Consider the following 15,387-nt stretch of genomic DNA (forward strand, 5'->3'; position numbering starts at 1 on the left):
CAGAAAAGTATTTCACCATGTGATAAGAATAAAATAATAGAAATATCACAGGCTTGTTAAACCTTTTGTAAAAAGGCCTACTTTAAAAAAATTGGTTTGTAATTCCCTTAAACCCTTCTGCAGTCCTGTAGTAGAGATACAATCATTTTTAATCTTTCCAGGGATTGAAACCCTCCAGAAAAAAAATCACAGACCATTACACTCAAGTCAGCTTTTCTTTTTCCTCACAACACTGACTCGTGTTTGAACGTTACTCTGCTGTTTGCTGAAGAGGAGGGCACCATGAGGGCAACAGAAAGGTGATGATGTTTTTATTGGCTCACTCAGCACAAAATGACAAGCAGAGAGTTTACCCTCTTGATGGTTGATATTGGTATGAAAAATTACCTTTTTCTTTTTCAATTAAAATATTTTGGCATCAGTCATCCAGTGCCAGGCTGATAATACAGTGCAGGAAATATCCTTCCCCAGATGCTGCCAGTGTTCCCCAGCTCTGCTCAAGTGGTGGCCTTGGTTGTTTTCCATGGGAAAGTGTCAGTCAGGGCAAATGTCTGTAGGACTCTGCAAGAAAATACACAAGATCAAAAAAAAAGTTTGAATATCACAGTGTCACAGCCAAACTAGATCTCCAAAAGGAGTCCAATAGCAATCATTTCTTCTTTTTTTTGGTTTTACCAGGATTGAAGATAGGTAATTGGCCTAGATGCCAATCACAGAGGCATTACCACCATTTCCAATTGGCCCAGGCTTGGCCAGTGGAATGTCCATCTTCGGAGCCATCAGGGATTGGCTCTGCTGGATGTGGTGAAAGCTTCCAGCAACTTCTCACAGAAACCACCTCTGTGCCCCCCCACTACCAAAAACCAAGCCATGCAAACTTAATACATTGGCACAGAAAACATTATGAGATCCAGCAAAAAGAGAATCAGCATGATTTCCTCTAAGTGACAATTAGAAATGCATTAGATTCAGAATACTATGTCCAGTTGCTGTTGTCTCTGGGCTATTTACAGACAGTTTTCAACCTGTATTACTCATATTTTACTCCATGACCTCCCTCAGCTGACTTCCCAGAGCCTTTGGTTATCTCACACAAGAGGAATTGAGACCACCACTGGTGGTGAGATAAAGTAAAGGTTATACTGATTTCAGATTTGCTACTGCCTGGAAATGCTGTAATTGGTGGCATGAATTAAATATTCTCCAAGAAGTACAGGAGAGGCTTCAGGATTACTTGTTCACCCTTTTCCTCTAAGTAGTGCTGGCCAAGTTCTTTATAAAACTGCCCTGTGTTTTCCCCTGGTGGACACCTGGCTCTTGCCAGGTCCAAGTGAGCTCACCTGTTCTGGTGAAGGAGAGCCAGCAGGACCACTCGTATTCCTGGATAGCTGAATGTCAGCCAGGTCTCATTTTACCTGTAAGCATGAAAAAAGCACCAACTTGAATCTCACTTCAACTTGCCTTCCAACTATTTGTAAGGCTTATTAACTATCCTGAGAGGCCTGTGTTGAAACAAGATTTTGCAAAAGCTACACTTTTTATAAAAAGGCAGGTTTTTACTGTATTCACTAATAATAACTTCCTCACCAGGGTATTTTACAGCAAAGACTAATCACACTGTCGCTTGAAGGTTTTCCTGGCTTTGTGTAACTTTCATGAGTGAGCAGACAGATCTATTGTTGTGAGCTGTGTCAACAGTTTGCAGAAACACTCACTGCATGGGTTCTTCACTAATATCTGGTTGCCACAGCAAAATGATGCAGAAGTCTTCCCAGAGGGAGCTCTGAAAATCATACTGTGTGCAGCATGATTTGAGGTTGTTACTGTGAGTTTCTTAAGTTTTTATAAGGGAACAAAACTACATTGTGAAACACAGAGCCTTTCTTACTGAACCCCACAAAGCCTTCATTTTGGAACTGCTCCCAGAACTATCTCATCAGGTCTAGAAAGCAAAGGAAACAATTGTTAAACATAACATCCCAGAACTGCATAGCACTGCTCTCCTTTCTACAAGCTGGATTTTCCAAGCACATCATGAAACTGCAGGTGGATATGATGGGGTCTTGATGAACTACTAATCTGGATGCCATTAACACCGGCCCTTCTGGGAGGCCCTCTCAGCTGAGGGGCAGCACACCCAGGCATTCTGTATCCACACCAATCTTAGCCTTTCTATTACAACTCTAAAAACAAAAAAACAGGCAGAGGTAAAATAATCTTTCTTGACATAGAAAAATTACTGCAAAATTATCTGACAGATAGCGATAAGTAGAAATTTACCTGAGACATGCAGCAGAGCCTAGCTTGCAGCAAAATGGAAGAGAATGAAGCATCCGACTTTAAAATAATTTTATGTGGAAACTCCTCTTCCAACAGAAAGTTTTGAAGAGTAGCAGGCAGATTATGGACAAAAAGATTAGGAAGGAAGCTTATATCACTGAGCTAAAGCAAAGAAGAATGCAAAAGGGAGTGACTTAATTTTAGAATTAATTTTAGAATTAATTGAATAGTTTAAAATGTTTTGTTCATTTTCTAAATGCATGTTTTCCCTTTTATATACAAGAAAGGCAAAGTCAGGGAACTTTGTGCTTGGAACATAACCTGGTGAGGGATGTGATGGTCATCTGCGTTCACAGAGCTTATTTTACTATTTGACAGCCCATTAAACAATTATGTCTCCTGAGTTTTACCAAGAGCTGCTGGAGATCATAGAGGTTTTTTTCTACAGTTTTTGGGATAAATTGATTAATATACTTTTAAATAACATAATCCTTATGACCTGAGTTACAGTAATCCTGTGCAAGATAGAAAGGAACATAATGCTGTGAACAATTTTTCTCTTACTAGTATAGCTTTTTCACAACCAGGGTGTATTCATCTCACTATAGATGGCTACCTTTTAGGCCTCTGAAGTTGGGTGAGACATTGAAAGTGCAATTAATTTTGTCAATAATGCCATCTTTGTAGTCAGTAACATGCATCTTGTGTGAGGTTTTTTTCTGTCCGAGTGAAACCACAGAAGAGAATGCAGGGAACATCTCAGGGAAGAGTTAGGAAGAAAAAACAGAAGAAAAGGGAAGAAATTATAGAAAGTCAGGACAGAAAGAACAGCAGCTTCTAAGTCCCAACTGCTTGTGAGGTAGCATGTGTGAAGAAGGAGCAGAAGACAGCCAATGTCCTGGAGACAACACTGCTGAACAGTACATGATGCAAAAACACAAATTTACAAAAGAAGAGCCAGGTAAAGTGTGATTTTGATTGAGGGAAAAGAAATTTTGCCTTGAAGAAAGATCAGAGCCAGGATGGCTGGACTAAATGGGAATGGGAGAGTTTGATAGCAGCAGTAGGGAAGGTTACACAAGTCTTTAGATGAGGGGGAAAGTGCATAGTAGAAAGCACATGACAAGGGGGAAGGAATAGCAGACACGAGAGAACAGTCCCAAAAGGAGATGAGGTATTAGTGAAAATATAAGCACATGTATCTCTACCTGCTGCATGCAGACAGAATCTGTGTGTGTTTATGATCCTGGATATAGGAATGAACAAAAATGTAAAATCTGAATTTCTGAACAAAGAATATAAAGAGAATGTCCAGATATAATCTACATTTTGAAATGCACATTTCTCTGAATGTCTTCCTTTTTCAGGTTAAAGTTCACCCATTAGCCAGCATGCCTTGATATTTGCAGTTTGACAGTATAACCAGCTGTGTTTTATCAGTTCAAAAGGGAGGAATCCATGTTAAACCTTGTGGAGAAGGAAAAGCTATGAGAAAATCCTATCACAGGAGTCAAGGGAAAAAAACTTTCTTTTTTTTCTGGCTTTAAAGGAACCTAGACATTTTGAACACAAAATGTGCACTAAGCATAGTTATAAAGGGAAAAATTATAAGTAGGGAATGCCCCACTTGTTAATGCTATACAAATAGTTTAGAAGATGTAATACTTTATGGACTGATTAGCCCTTTTTGGAAAATACAAATTATGGGAAATCTTTAAGTAGATAGCAAATCTGCAGAGCAACATTTCAGCTGCCTGAAGAATTCTGCTTCTGGAGATGTGATATTTCCTTCATTATTTTTGGTTTTCACCTAAAATTGTGAGGATTTGTATTTTTTACATCAGATGGGGTTCACATTCAGTACCCAAACTTATTCAATCAGGTTTTTTTCTATGAGGAGGAGAAGCTAGGAAACAATGCTGCAATTGATACATGGCACTCATTCACATTCATGGTGAGAGCACTCTGTCAGAGACAAAAGCCAAGTGAAGAGCAATCCCATGCTGGCAAGGTGTGTACAAAATGGCATTTAATGTCAGTGCATAATTAAGCACAAGTAGGGATTTATTGCTGATAATGATGGCCAGCAGGATTGCAGATTATTTTGGGTTTTATTTTTGGACAAAGAAAATGTTAACCATCATTTTTTCCTTGTGTCACACAGTTCAGACACACTTTTCAACTAAATTAGCCATAATGTTGATATAATCTTCATAAATGCCTCAAACTTAAGGGGAAAAAACCCCAGGAATTAATTGTGTTCAATATTGTTCTGACTGATTTGGCAGCTTTCACAGATATAAAAACATGTTCTCATCTTCTCTTATGTTGGTAGTTTCATCTGACAAGCAGTCTTTTATCAACCTACCAACCCTTTGCTGGTGTAGGTAGCAGCATTGTGTAAACCATTTCAGAAACTGCCAGCTCCATCTTAGAAGTCATACAGATTTTTAATGATTTCTCAGAGTTCAGCACCTCTTGGGGTTAGGATTTCATTCCTATTTTCCAGGAAAAAGATATTCATTGTACTCACTTGACCCCCATTTTCATGCCTTTAGCAGAGCTGTTTAGGGGTTTTTTCACTCTCTTATGGATTGTCCTCTCCCAAGCTTTCAATGTTTCATACCAAGCAGGACAATTTCTTTTAGCTTTTTTTTGCATCAGATACCCTTTTACTCAATTATCTTTAGCAATCCTCCTCTACAGCTCAGCTCTGAATGTCCATGGCCAGAAGTGAACATCCCACCTAGAGGTCTCTTCAGCATCTTCTGTTGTGATTTTGTGTGTATAATAAGTCAGTTGAAAATATTTCCCCTAAGGATTTTTAGGACAAGTTTCTTTTCTTTTTTTAAGTTTAGCTATGTGAGCATCCCATAGCTGATCTGTGAACCCACACATGTAACAAATCCCCAGTTTATTAGCAGAAGTTTCTCTTAGTTTGCAGGGACAGAGTTTTGAATCTCGTTTATTTGAGTAGTTGAGTGTCACATCTTCTGTAACTCTAGTCTGCCAGGGCGCCCAGCTCTTCTCAAGGTAACAACATGCCCTGCAACACTGGACATACCTCTCAGCTTCAAGAAACTACAAAATGTCACCAGCACATCCTTATTTTTTATCCTCTTGTCATTAATATAAATACATTGCAGTGTCACTTCCTTTCACAGTGTTCCTAGATACTGCCCTTTCCATGAATCCTCTCTCCTCTCTTGCCTGCCTGGGTTCTCACCCACCCTCTGTTCATCCCTCCATCCTGCAGCATGTCTGTGTTTCCCATATAGATCACTAAGAAACCTGAAATCTGGGACATACTGCATTTCTTCTTTTTTAAATAGGAGCCTATCCATTTACACAGCTGCTACACCCCTTGGCCAAAGCCACAACTGCATTTTCTCCCATCCTCTGTAGTTTTTTAGTAGTAGAACTTCTCTGTTTTCTTTTCCATTGGCTGTTATACTTTACCTAATCACCAGTGCCATAGTTGTTACTGAAAACTGAATCCAAGTAATCATTTCATTTTGGTGTCACATTTTGTATCCTTAACCCTCGTAAAATTCTCACTGCATAGCAGAGTCATTACTCTTCCTATACCACTAAATAATTTTCTGTTATTTGTTTTAATATCCTTTTCTGGTGTGTCTCAATTAGGTGCGTTTGGCAATTTGCACTTCATTCCACCCCATTTTGACCTCTGTGACTGCTGATGCCCCTTTTTCCACACTTTGAAACCTCTCTCTCCTCTATTTAAGGCAGTTATTTATCTTACTGAACCTGGAGAGTTTCTCTATAAGATTTTCCTCGTGTCAGGTATAGAGAATTCTGTCACTTCAACAGAGAAATTTGTGGCCACTCACACCCTGGAATACCTGAGTGCTGCTGTCATCAGCACCACTTGTCCTTCAGCCTACTCCAGACAAATTAGGGTATTTCATAATGCTTAACACAATCCCCAGTAATCTGCATCTCCTTAACACTGTTACATTATCTACACATACCTCTTGCTCTCCCTGATACCCTTCTCTCACCCATAAAATCCAGGTGTAAGGCTAATTAAAGATCCCTGTCAATCATAACTGATATTTAGGAGCCCTAAAGTCAAGCTCCTTTCAAAGGCAGGACTTGGCCTTAATTTGCTTTTGTTCCAATTTAGTACTTGGTCTGGTACATCCCTCCTCTGACACTTCTCTTTTTCCCACATTGTCTATGTATCTTCTGTACTGTCTCTGTGGTTGTTTCACTTCCTTTCCCTGTAGCCTTTCCTGTGCTACTCTAGTCTATGAAACTTAGTAAAATTTGACATTTCTATAATACTCAACACACTCAGGCCCAGCATTCACAGGTACATGAAGAGAATCCTGTCAGGAAACACAGATTTGATTTTAAATGACCATATGCCAGGCTCTCTCATAACTTTTCCATTCTATTCAATCACCTAAAGAAATAATAAGACAGTATTTTAATTCTCCAACAAAGCAAATATAAAACATGGTTGTTTTACTGAGACAACCAAAAAATATTGTCACTATGGAACACAAGCCAAAACTCATATGAGAAATATAATTACCATAATATGCCAACTACTCTTCTCAAAATAAGAAACCCTTTTCCCCATACATGAACTGCCACTGTATTTTTACTAAACTGTCAACAAAGCAGCCTGATTCCAAAGTTGCCAGAGCAATTTTGATCAGAACAATGGTTTCATTTTTCAATTCCTCTATAGCTGCAGCTGAGAAAATGAGGAACTAAAAGGAAAAAAGAAAAAAGAAAACTTATGAGAATTACATCACATTTTTAAAGAGACAGTAATAATCTCAGTCATATTCCCTGGATAAATTAACATAGCATCTCCCCTCCTTCTTTCATTTTTCTTCACTTGACACCTCTTCACAATGTTATTTCACCATCTGGCTGTGGTTTTTTAATCAAGTCTTATGTTAAAACTCAAATTAAAAATGAACAGGGAGTGGGAGACACCAGTATAAAGAACTCTTAGAGATTTCTCAAGCAACTACATTTTATTATTTTATTGGCTCCTATAGTTTTCCCTGTAGGAAAGGTTTCTTATCTAAATTTTATTATTTCCATACTCGTACAGGTAACCCAGAAGTTATAAGCGCCACTTTGAAGGGTGCCTATTTCCCCAGAAGCTGCCTGTGCCTCCAGGCACTGCTCTTTCTGCTGCTGGGCACCCTCCTACCTCTCACCCAGATTTGCTCAGGCAGGAGTGAATCCCAACAACAGCTATCCACAAGCCCTGCCCTTTGCATCCCAAAGGAGATGTTCCTCTGGCCATGAAGTAACAGCTCCTCACCCTGCCTGATTTTTCCTCCTTCCTTGTGTTTCTCTCTACAGCAAAGGTAAGTGCCTTTCATCTCCTACAAGCCTAGAAGCAAATCTAAGCAAGACCTGAAGGCAAATTTAAAGGAATTGTATGGAAGGAATAAAGTACAGCTACATTAATTCTTCTAAAAAAAAAAATGTAAATAGTTGTATTATTCTTACTACTGGGGTAACAGCTTCAAGAATAGATCTGGAAAACTGGGAGAGGCATTGAAAAAAGTAATCTTCAGACACAGACCTGAGTAAGAGAGAAAGCTCACACAGCTAGCCATTCCCAGACACCTTTATATGAGCAACAGGAGCTCCAATGGTGATTCCCAAAGATTTTGGACTTCCAGGTACCCCAGACCAACGCCCATTTTTTAGGATGGTCATGAGGTCTGAGTAGAGCTTCATCAAGGCTTAAATGTTTAAGAAATTTGGCAGGACTTATTTTCACCTTTAAAGGCAGCTCTGAAATTAGCGCAGAGGTTCACTCCTGTCAACTCCCTCACCCTTCTTTATAGGCCACAGCTGCTCAAACTGCTAAATCCAGCAGGAATAAGAGCAGCCACAGCATGTTCCCATTTCTCTAAGCTCTGGTGGTTACAGGCATCTTAAAAAATCAAAGAAAACACCTTAAAAAACATGTACTGAGCATGCAAGTTTGAAAAAAAAATAAAAAAAGGAGATGGGTAGGACAATCCTTTGGTACAGAGTGAATATTGTCTGAGTAATGCAGGAGACTTGCACTATACAACATACCCAAAGACAGAAAATGTAGACATCTATCCCTACCAGCAACTTTGAAGGAGTCTTGGGATCATGCAGGATAGAGCTTCGGCCATTCAGTTCATTGAAGTGATAATTTAGTTGCATTAGTAACAACCTCCATGAGGAACAAGAGCAGATGATGGAAACTTCCTCAGATGTTTAACATAAAGTTCTGTTAGCTTAAAGCTTACTAGACAATCTAGAAAATAAATACACAGATTTTTCACTAGAAAAGCAAGTAACTACTGAAAAAGTAAGCATAGTTTACTAGGTTTCCTCACCAGGAAGATTTCCATCATGACTTGTCTTTCCCTAAAGAAAGGGGGGAAAATGAGAATGAATTCCGGGAAGTCCTGAAATGCGCGTTACATAGGACATTGGTCTAGATCAGCACTATTGTGCCTTCCAAACTTGTAACCTATGAATCTCGAGGAAAAAAGTAAAAAAGAAAAGACAGTTTCAACAGTCACTCTTATTTTCTGACAAACATAGTTATCAACATTTCCAAAAAAATAGACCCAGCTGTTCTTTTCTGCCCTGGAAAAGTTCATTAAGCTGTTATTTGTTTGTGCAACAAAGAACCCTAGTGACCTTGAGCACTCAGCTGTTTGGTTTTGCTGCATGGAGGTCCAGTGGAGACATCAGCTGCAGAAATGCCCTACTCTGACCAATGCCAGAGAAAATACAATTGGAAAAGAACTGAGCTCATCCATTCTCCCAAGGCCCTAGTTTGATTACATCATGTGTTCTGTGTAAAATGGTGACTACAGTAGAGATGTGATAGGGATAACTGAGAGATGGAACCTGGTGACATAACTCCCAAAGTCTGTCTCTTTCAGTTACCTTTTCTCCTTCTCCCAGCCGTCAAACTGACTACTTACAAAATCTTCTGTAATCTTCTGTGGTGGTGGAAGTGGCTCCAGCCACTCTGTCTCCTGATGAGAATTCAGACAGCTAACTGTTTGAATAATATACTAAACCCAAGTTTAGTATATCACTTTCAGTTACAGTGAGAACCCATGATTCCTTTGTTCTGATATTTGCATGTTTTCCCCGATAGGTTAATGTTTTCCCCTCCCAGTTTTATATATGAGGTTATGTATATTCATTTTCCTTGTTTAATATGCATACATTCTAGAAAGTTCTTTGTTCCTCGATGCCCCCATTGGATCCTTCCCTAAGTCCCTCCCATGTGTTGTTCCCATTGGTTCACTTACCATCAACCCCACCTACTTGTCTCTATCCCATGGAATGTGATCCCTTTCCCCACCTTTCCTATCCCCACTATAAAATCCCTGGACCCTTGTCAGCTCCTTGGCTTTCTGGCTCTTTGTCCCTGGCTTTTCATCAGAATAAACCTCTGCATGGAACACACACGGAGAGTCCCCTCTCTTTTACTTCTTCGCCTCTGCCATTGCGTGCGCTCACATCAGCTCACGGGGAAGCTCTTTCGGGTGAGGAGCATACCCTGTCTGCCTGCTTGTATTTGTGAGTGTGTGCCTGCCGTAGTGCCGATGGGTCCATGGCTAGACCTCCAGGCTCTCTTTTGGACTAACACGCAGCACACCATCAATCTTCCCCTTCCCATTTTAACATACTTTTATCTGAAACCCACTATGGAGAAATACTTGTTGACACTTTCTGATAGGTGGCTTTGTGGCACTTTACTACTGACCAAGATGACAAGGCTAGAACTTAGACAACCCAGGAAATTACACATACTTGCACACAAAATAAAAGAAGATTAATATAATAAATTCTGGGTTTGGAAGGGATATCTGCAGATCATTTAGTCCGGCACCTGGCTGAAAAGCAGGACTAAATTCAAATTTGGATTCAGAAAACTCTCCAGTCCAGTTCTGAATATCTCCAGAGGATGGAAAACCCACAGTCTCTCTTAAGAGTCTACATCTTCCAAAGACACCACATATTTGCAGTAACTTCTTCTTCAGGATGTGCATATTTCCATCTGGCACACCACTTTTTGGGAATCCCTATGTTGGCTTGGCATCAGCTTGTGATCCTCATTAAAATAGCTCCTCAGCCCTTGACCGTTTGGCCCACATCACTTCCTGACTTACTGGAAATCAGGAAGAAAAGCTGGACCCAGAATCAGTAGTTTCTGTCTTCAGGCAGGAGGCAATCACATGTTACTGATTGGATCATAGGTTTTGGAAGTCTTCCATGGAAATCTCACAGCAGAGCAGATTGTTCTGGCATCTTACAGTCTCAGCCTTTCTGAATCAATGCTCTAGCTTTCTTCTATCAAATATTTTCCAGATAAATCTTATTAAATTTTTTTTATATGATTTGAAAAACTTTGCCACATGCTTGCCATTTGCACTACGGCACAACCCTTTATAGCTATACCAACCCCCCCATTAGCTCTGTCCATGAAGCAATTGTGGCAGCCCATAAAGTTTTGGGTAGATTTGGATTGTTTGTTGAGTGGGGTAAAACAGGTTTCTAGTTCATACTGCAGACAGATTGTGCTTTTTTCCCCCGATGAAAAGTTGTTATGACGACAGTTATAGGAAAATGTACAGCACTTGGGCAGCTGAAAGAAGGTACTATGGAAAACTGAGTAGAAAGCTGAAGCTCTGGAAGTGACAGTGACCTTCTGATTTCCTTACTGGAAAAGAACTGGAATTAATCAATTCTAGGCCATGATTTTAGCATGATCTTAGCATCAGACTCATGACACTGGCAGCTGGAATATGCCTACCTATTAGATGGTGTGAACTAAAACAATGGCCAGGATTTTAAATATAGACACTTAGCACACAGACCTCTGGACCTATGTATGTAGGTAAAACTCTTTTTCTTAGGAACTGAGGACACAAAACCATCAACCCTAAACACAGCTGCTGGGAGCCATGCAGCATTTTTTCTTATCTATTTATTTATTAGCCTAAATAAAAATGTCAGAGCCTAATATTAATCTCCTGATTATGGAAACTTTTGGCTTGTGCCTGTTTCATTTCATTAGTATCTCAACAAATAAATAAATCAGTCTGACAACTCAAGTCTTTCTGATTGTTTCAGAATTGGGATACCTTCAGGTAGAAGGGAAAAACAGTTTGAAAGGAAACCTACACCCAGGATCGTGTGTAGAAAACCACTGTCAGCTCCAGAAGAGGCAAAGACTATGCATTGTCAGGTAGAGGAAAATACAGCAGTGTATTTATTTTCAAAGTACAGGCAGTGGGGAATGGGAGACTCCTTCCAAATTTCCACGAAACTTTGAAAAACCTTCTGTTTGTTTGTAGAAGTCAGCTGAAGTGCAACTGGTGCCAAAGGGAACCAGCTTTAAAAATCAGTAACGGCTTGATGCCTTACTCCTATGCAAGAGCTCAAGCAGAGAACTAGACAGGAGAGTGAATGCCAACTGGAAGCAGGAACCTGTCCAAAACATTGCTGGAATTCATTCACTGATTGTTACAGCCCTGGCACCTCAACTAAACTGACAAGTGTTCATTGTCTGAAATGGCCCAGGCTGCACAACTCATTAGATTATGTTGGTTTTATAATATCTTCTTGGAAAAATCAGAATCTCTGTACCAGATGCAGGAAAATATTTACCCTGTTACAGAAGAGAAGCTATCATATAACACAAGGCAGAGAGAAAAATAGAAGGAGAAGATTTAGTTGTTCTCCCTATCTTATCTTTCCCTCATCACATCCTTTCTGGTATTTCTACACTTACTTTGAGTAAAGGTGGCATTAAGGTACTTAATTTCACCTGCTCATATTCACTGATGTGCTCAAGAGCTTACTGACTGCATTTCCACCCTAAATCTCAGCTCCGTATCCTTTTCTTCTGCAACAGCTCTTCAGGCAGAAGCAGCATTTGCTGCCAGTGCTCTGACATCCCCCAGTCCATACCTGCCACTTTGCTACCAAGGTAGCCTTTTCTGCCAAGCAGAAAAAAACATGACTGAGCTCTTCATATTTTATCTGGATCAAATCAGCTCATGACTTCAGGAATAACAGACATACAGTGTAATTACACAGCATTTTCCTCTTTGGAAACTATAATAACAACTTGCACAGAACACTTTCAAAAAACAAAAATAACCTAAGATCTCAGAAAATCCTCTGGGATAATCAGACAGCCTGTAGCTAACTCTCAAATTGTGTGTGGACAAAGAAGATGTGAGGATCTGCCATAAAGGTGATTGCATGCAAAGATCTACAAAGATTTAGGTGATTTAGCAAATTTTCTGTAAGATGTGCCTGCTGTGGGAGATTTTGGGATGTTGTACCCAAAAGGCTGCTTACATTTCAGCCATAGCATAAATCTTCTGTGAAGAGAAATGTGGAGCCTACAGCTTTCAGGTGCCTACAAGGTACTGGTTAGAGTTAGCTCTGATTCAGCACTGAACCCCATGAAATAAAAGTACCCATTAAATAAAAAAAATTTAAAACTATTGGCAGCACTGTCCTAATGGATGGTACATTCATCCCACAAAACCAGATCTATCTGACTGGAAGCATCTTATGGAGTATCTCTCTTCCCATCCCTCCTACGTTTACAATTGTACCCCTCTCCAGCAGCATTTGGCACCTGAAAAAATCAAACTAATTCAAATCACCAAGCAGGGGCCATAAGGAACAATTTTCTTCCCGTTGCAGAGCTACCCAAGCAGCAAGCAAAACCACCTGGCTCCATTCCAGTTTTTGCTCTTGGACGGGTCTCCAGACTCTCTTTTCCTACTCCTTTCATGTGCACACAGTAGCCAGTATTTGTCACCTTGCAGGCATGGAATAGTTACCCATTCTCACAACACCTTCCTGTGAATGTTTTTCATTTATTCTTCTACAATCCAATAGACCTACAAAATGTGGTCAAAACCAGGGGGTCCATCAGAAGTTTTATTTGGAGAAAAAAAAAAAAAAAAGCAGTGAGTTATAGTTATTAAAATAAGATGTAGTAGTGCCTTGCAGACAATCTCTGTTATTTTAGGCACTCAGCCAACAGAGAGGCAAAGCAATGAGCAAATCTGCAGAGTGCAATGTCTAATTTGAAGAATAATTATTATCATTATATTGTGAGACCATGTTCCCTCACTGGGACCTGCATGAGAAGTTTCAGCCTCCAACTAATGTTTGGCAGCAGGTTCAGAAGGTAGGGATCTGCAAGGCTCTTGCAAAAGTTACCAGTTGCAAAAGAGAGCAGAAGGAGGGAGATGTCTGGCTTTCAAATAGTGTGTGGAGGACACTGAGGGCCACCCTGTCTCCAAGGAGCATGAAAAATGAGAGCTGTTGCTGGAGCAAAGCAGGAGCAGAGGGTGTTTACAGAAATGATGATAGTCCATATTCCACCTCCACGAAAGTCTGGCAAAATACTCCCTAACATTGTAGAACTGCAGTTACATCCTGCTAAAGCTCCCTCAGATTTTTCTGTTTGTAAAGAGGAAGGATTTTAAACGCAGTTAACCAGCACTTCTGTGAGAGATCCTGAGTCCAGGCTGGGCAAGCTGTCTTGTGTTACTATTCTCCATCCTGGCCAACGCCACACTGCCAGAGGACAATCCCCAGAGTGACACCCAAAATCAATGCTGAGCACTCAGGCAGCCCCTCTAAGGCTGGATATCCAGGCATGTCAAAAGCTGATAAGAAGCATTAATTTTAGGGCAATGCATTAATCCCCCCTCCCACTCCTGTGTGAAGCACAGGACTTGAGTCCTTTCAAAGAACTGAAGCACTGTAGGCCTGGTTTCACAAGATGTGTTACAAGCAGTAGGAGTCAGGTTTTGGGTACATTTGGAAATCCAGTCAACTTAGGCACTCAGCCCTAAGTGATGGAGACATTTAGGTGAGTCTGACACTTGCAGCCTGCAAATTTTGCAGAGTGCACTAAGCCCCTTTGTCCACATCACAGGATTCATCTAAATTGTATTTAATACCCTTAAAATCGGAATGCCAGCCCTTGTGCACAGAGGGCTCCTCTCATTTTAAAGTCTGGCAAAACTAAAACCCAAAGAAAACAAGAGGGCAATCCCACAAAGCAATGCAGTATAGCCCTGTACTGCGACAGCAACTCATTTGTATCAACAGCTGATATAAGAAAAGATGTATGTTGGCCACAGACACCAGGAGTTACCAGAAGCCACAAGAAAAAAAAAGTAAGAAAACTCCAATGGCAATAAAAATGTTTTAAATTATATCCTTTAAAGGACAAGATCCACAGAAGGAATACAGTAACATTCCTCTTTCACACTGATCAGGAAAGATACAAGCTTTAAATAAAATCATTTCAGGAGCCTGGTCTGAGCTGCCACACGGAGGGTAGTGTCTGGCAAGTGGGTCATTTTGGAAAGGCTTGAGCTTTGTAGAAGTGTCCATGAGCTTTGACATATCCTTGACACATGTCTACACATCCTCAAAGCACCTGGGCAGAGACAAACATATGGGTCTGAAATCTCCCAGTGACCTCATTATCCAAGGGTCACTGACTGGGGCGGCTCTTACAGCTCCTGTCTGCCTGGGGAGGTTTTTAACCCATGACTGCTCATGTGGTCTGAAATGTTGAAGACAAAGGATTCCTCTCAGGCATTTAATTGAAAGCAGTCAAAGGCAGATGCTTTGGGATTTTCACTTGTTCTGAATGAAGTAGTATGAATGGGTGAAGCCAAAAAATTTGCAATATAGCTGTTCCAGCATAGACAGTGGGAGAGGAAAGCTTGCCACCCCACTGCCCGAGCAGTGAGGCAGTGGGACTTCTGCATTTCACTCCTTATGGCCCTTTCATCTTTGGCCTTAAACCCCCCTAAGCCACCTGCTATCAGCGACTAAGAGGAGAGAGTAGCATGCTGATGAGAAACCACAAAACACAGCAGCTCCTGGGAAAAGTGCGTTCGGTGAGGGCAGCCCCCTTCCGAAGTGTAAGAGGCAATGGTTCATCTTGGGCAGCTGTCAGCTGATAAGCAGCAGGTGAGAGGGAGGAGAGCAACCCCCTCCCATGCCCAACACTTCTGCTGAGAGGTGCTGGCAGAGTTTGTGGGGACAGGG

At 40.7% G+C, this 15,387-nt stretch overlaps 1 long non-coding RNA gene across 2 annotated transcripts in view; it reads right to left on the bottom strand.

Annotated features, from left to right (window-relative positions):
* Positions 1-260: 260 nt before the first annotated feature.
* Positions 261-15,387, bottom strand: part of LOC120409818 — a 106,845-nt gene continuing 91,718 nt past the window's right edge. Inside the window, exons 1-3 of one of the 2 annotated variants that reach the window (XR_005601621.1) lie at positions 9,255-9,338; positions 1,341-1,415; positions 261-561 (exon numbers count right to left, since the gene is read on the bottom strand). This is a non-coding gene — a long non-coding RNA (uncharacterized LOC120409818). Of the gene's footprint in view, positions 562-1,340; positions 1,416-9,254; positions 9,339-15,387 lie in introns of those variants that run through there. The other variant, XR_005601622.1, reaches the window with a different exon arrangement.

This window comes from Corvus cornix, chromosome 2, assembly GCF_000738735.6.
Source record: "Corvus cornix cornix isolate S_Up_H32 chromosome 2, ASM73873v5, whole genome shotgun sequence".
Lineage (NCBI taxonomy): Eukaryota > Metazoa > Chordata > Aves > Passeriformes > Corvidae > Corvus > Corvus cornix.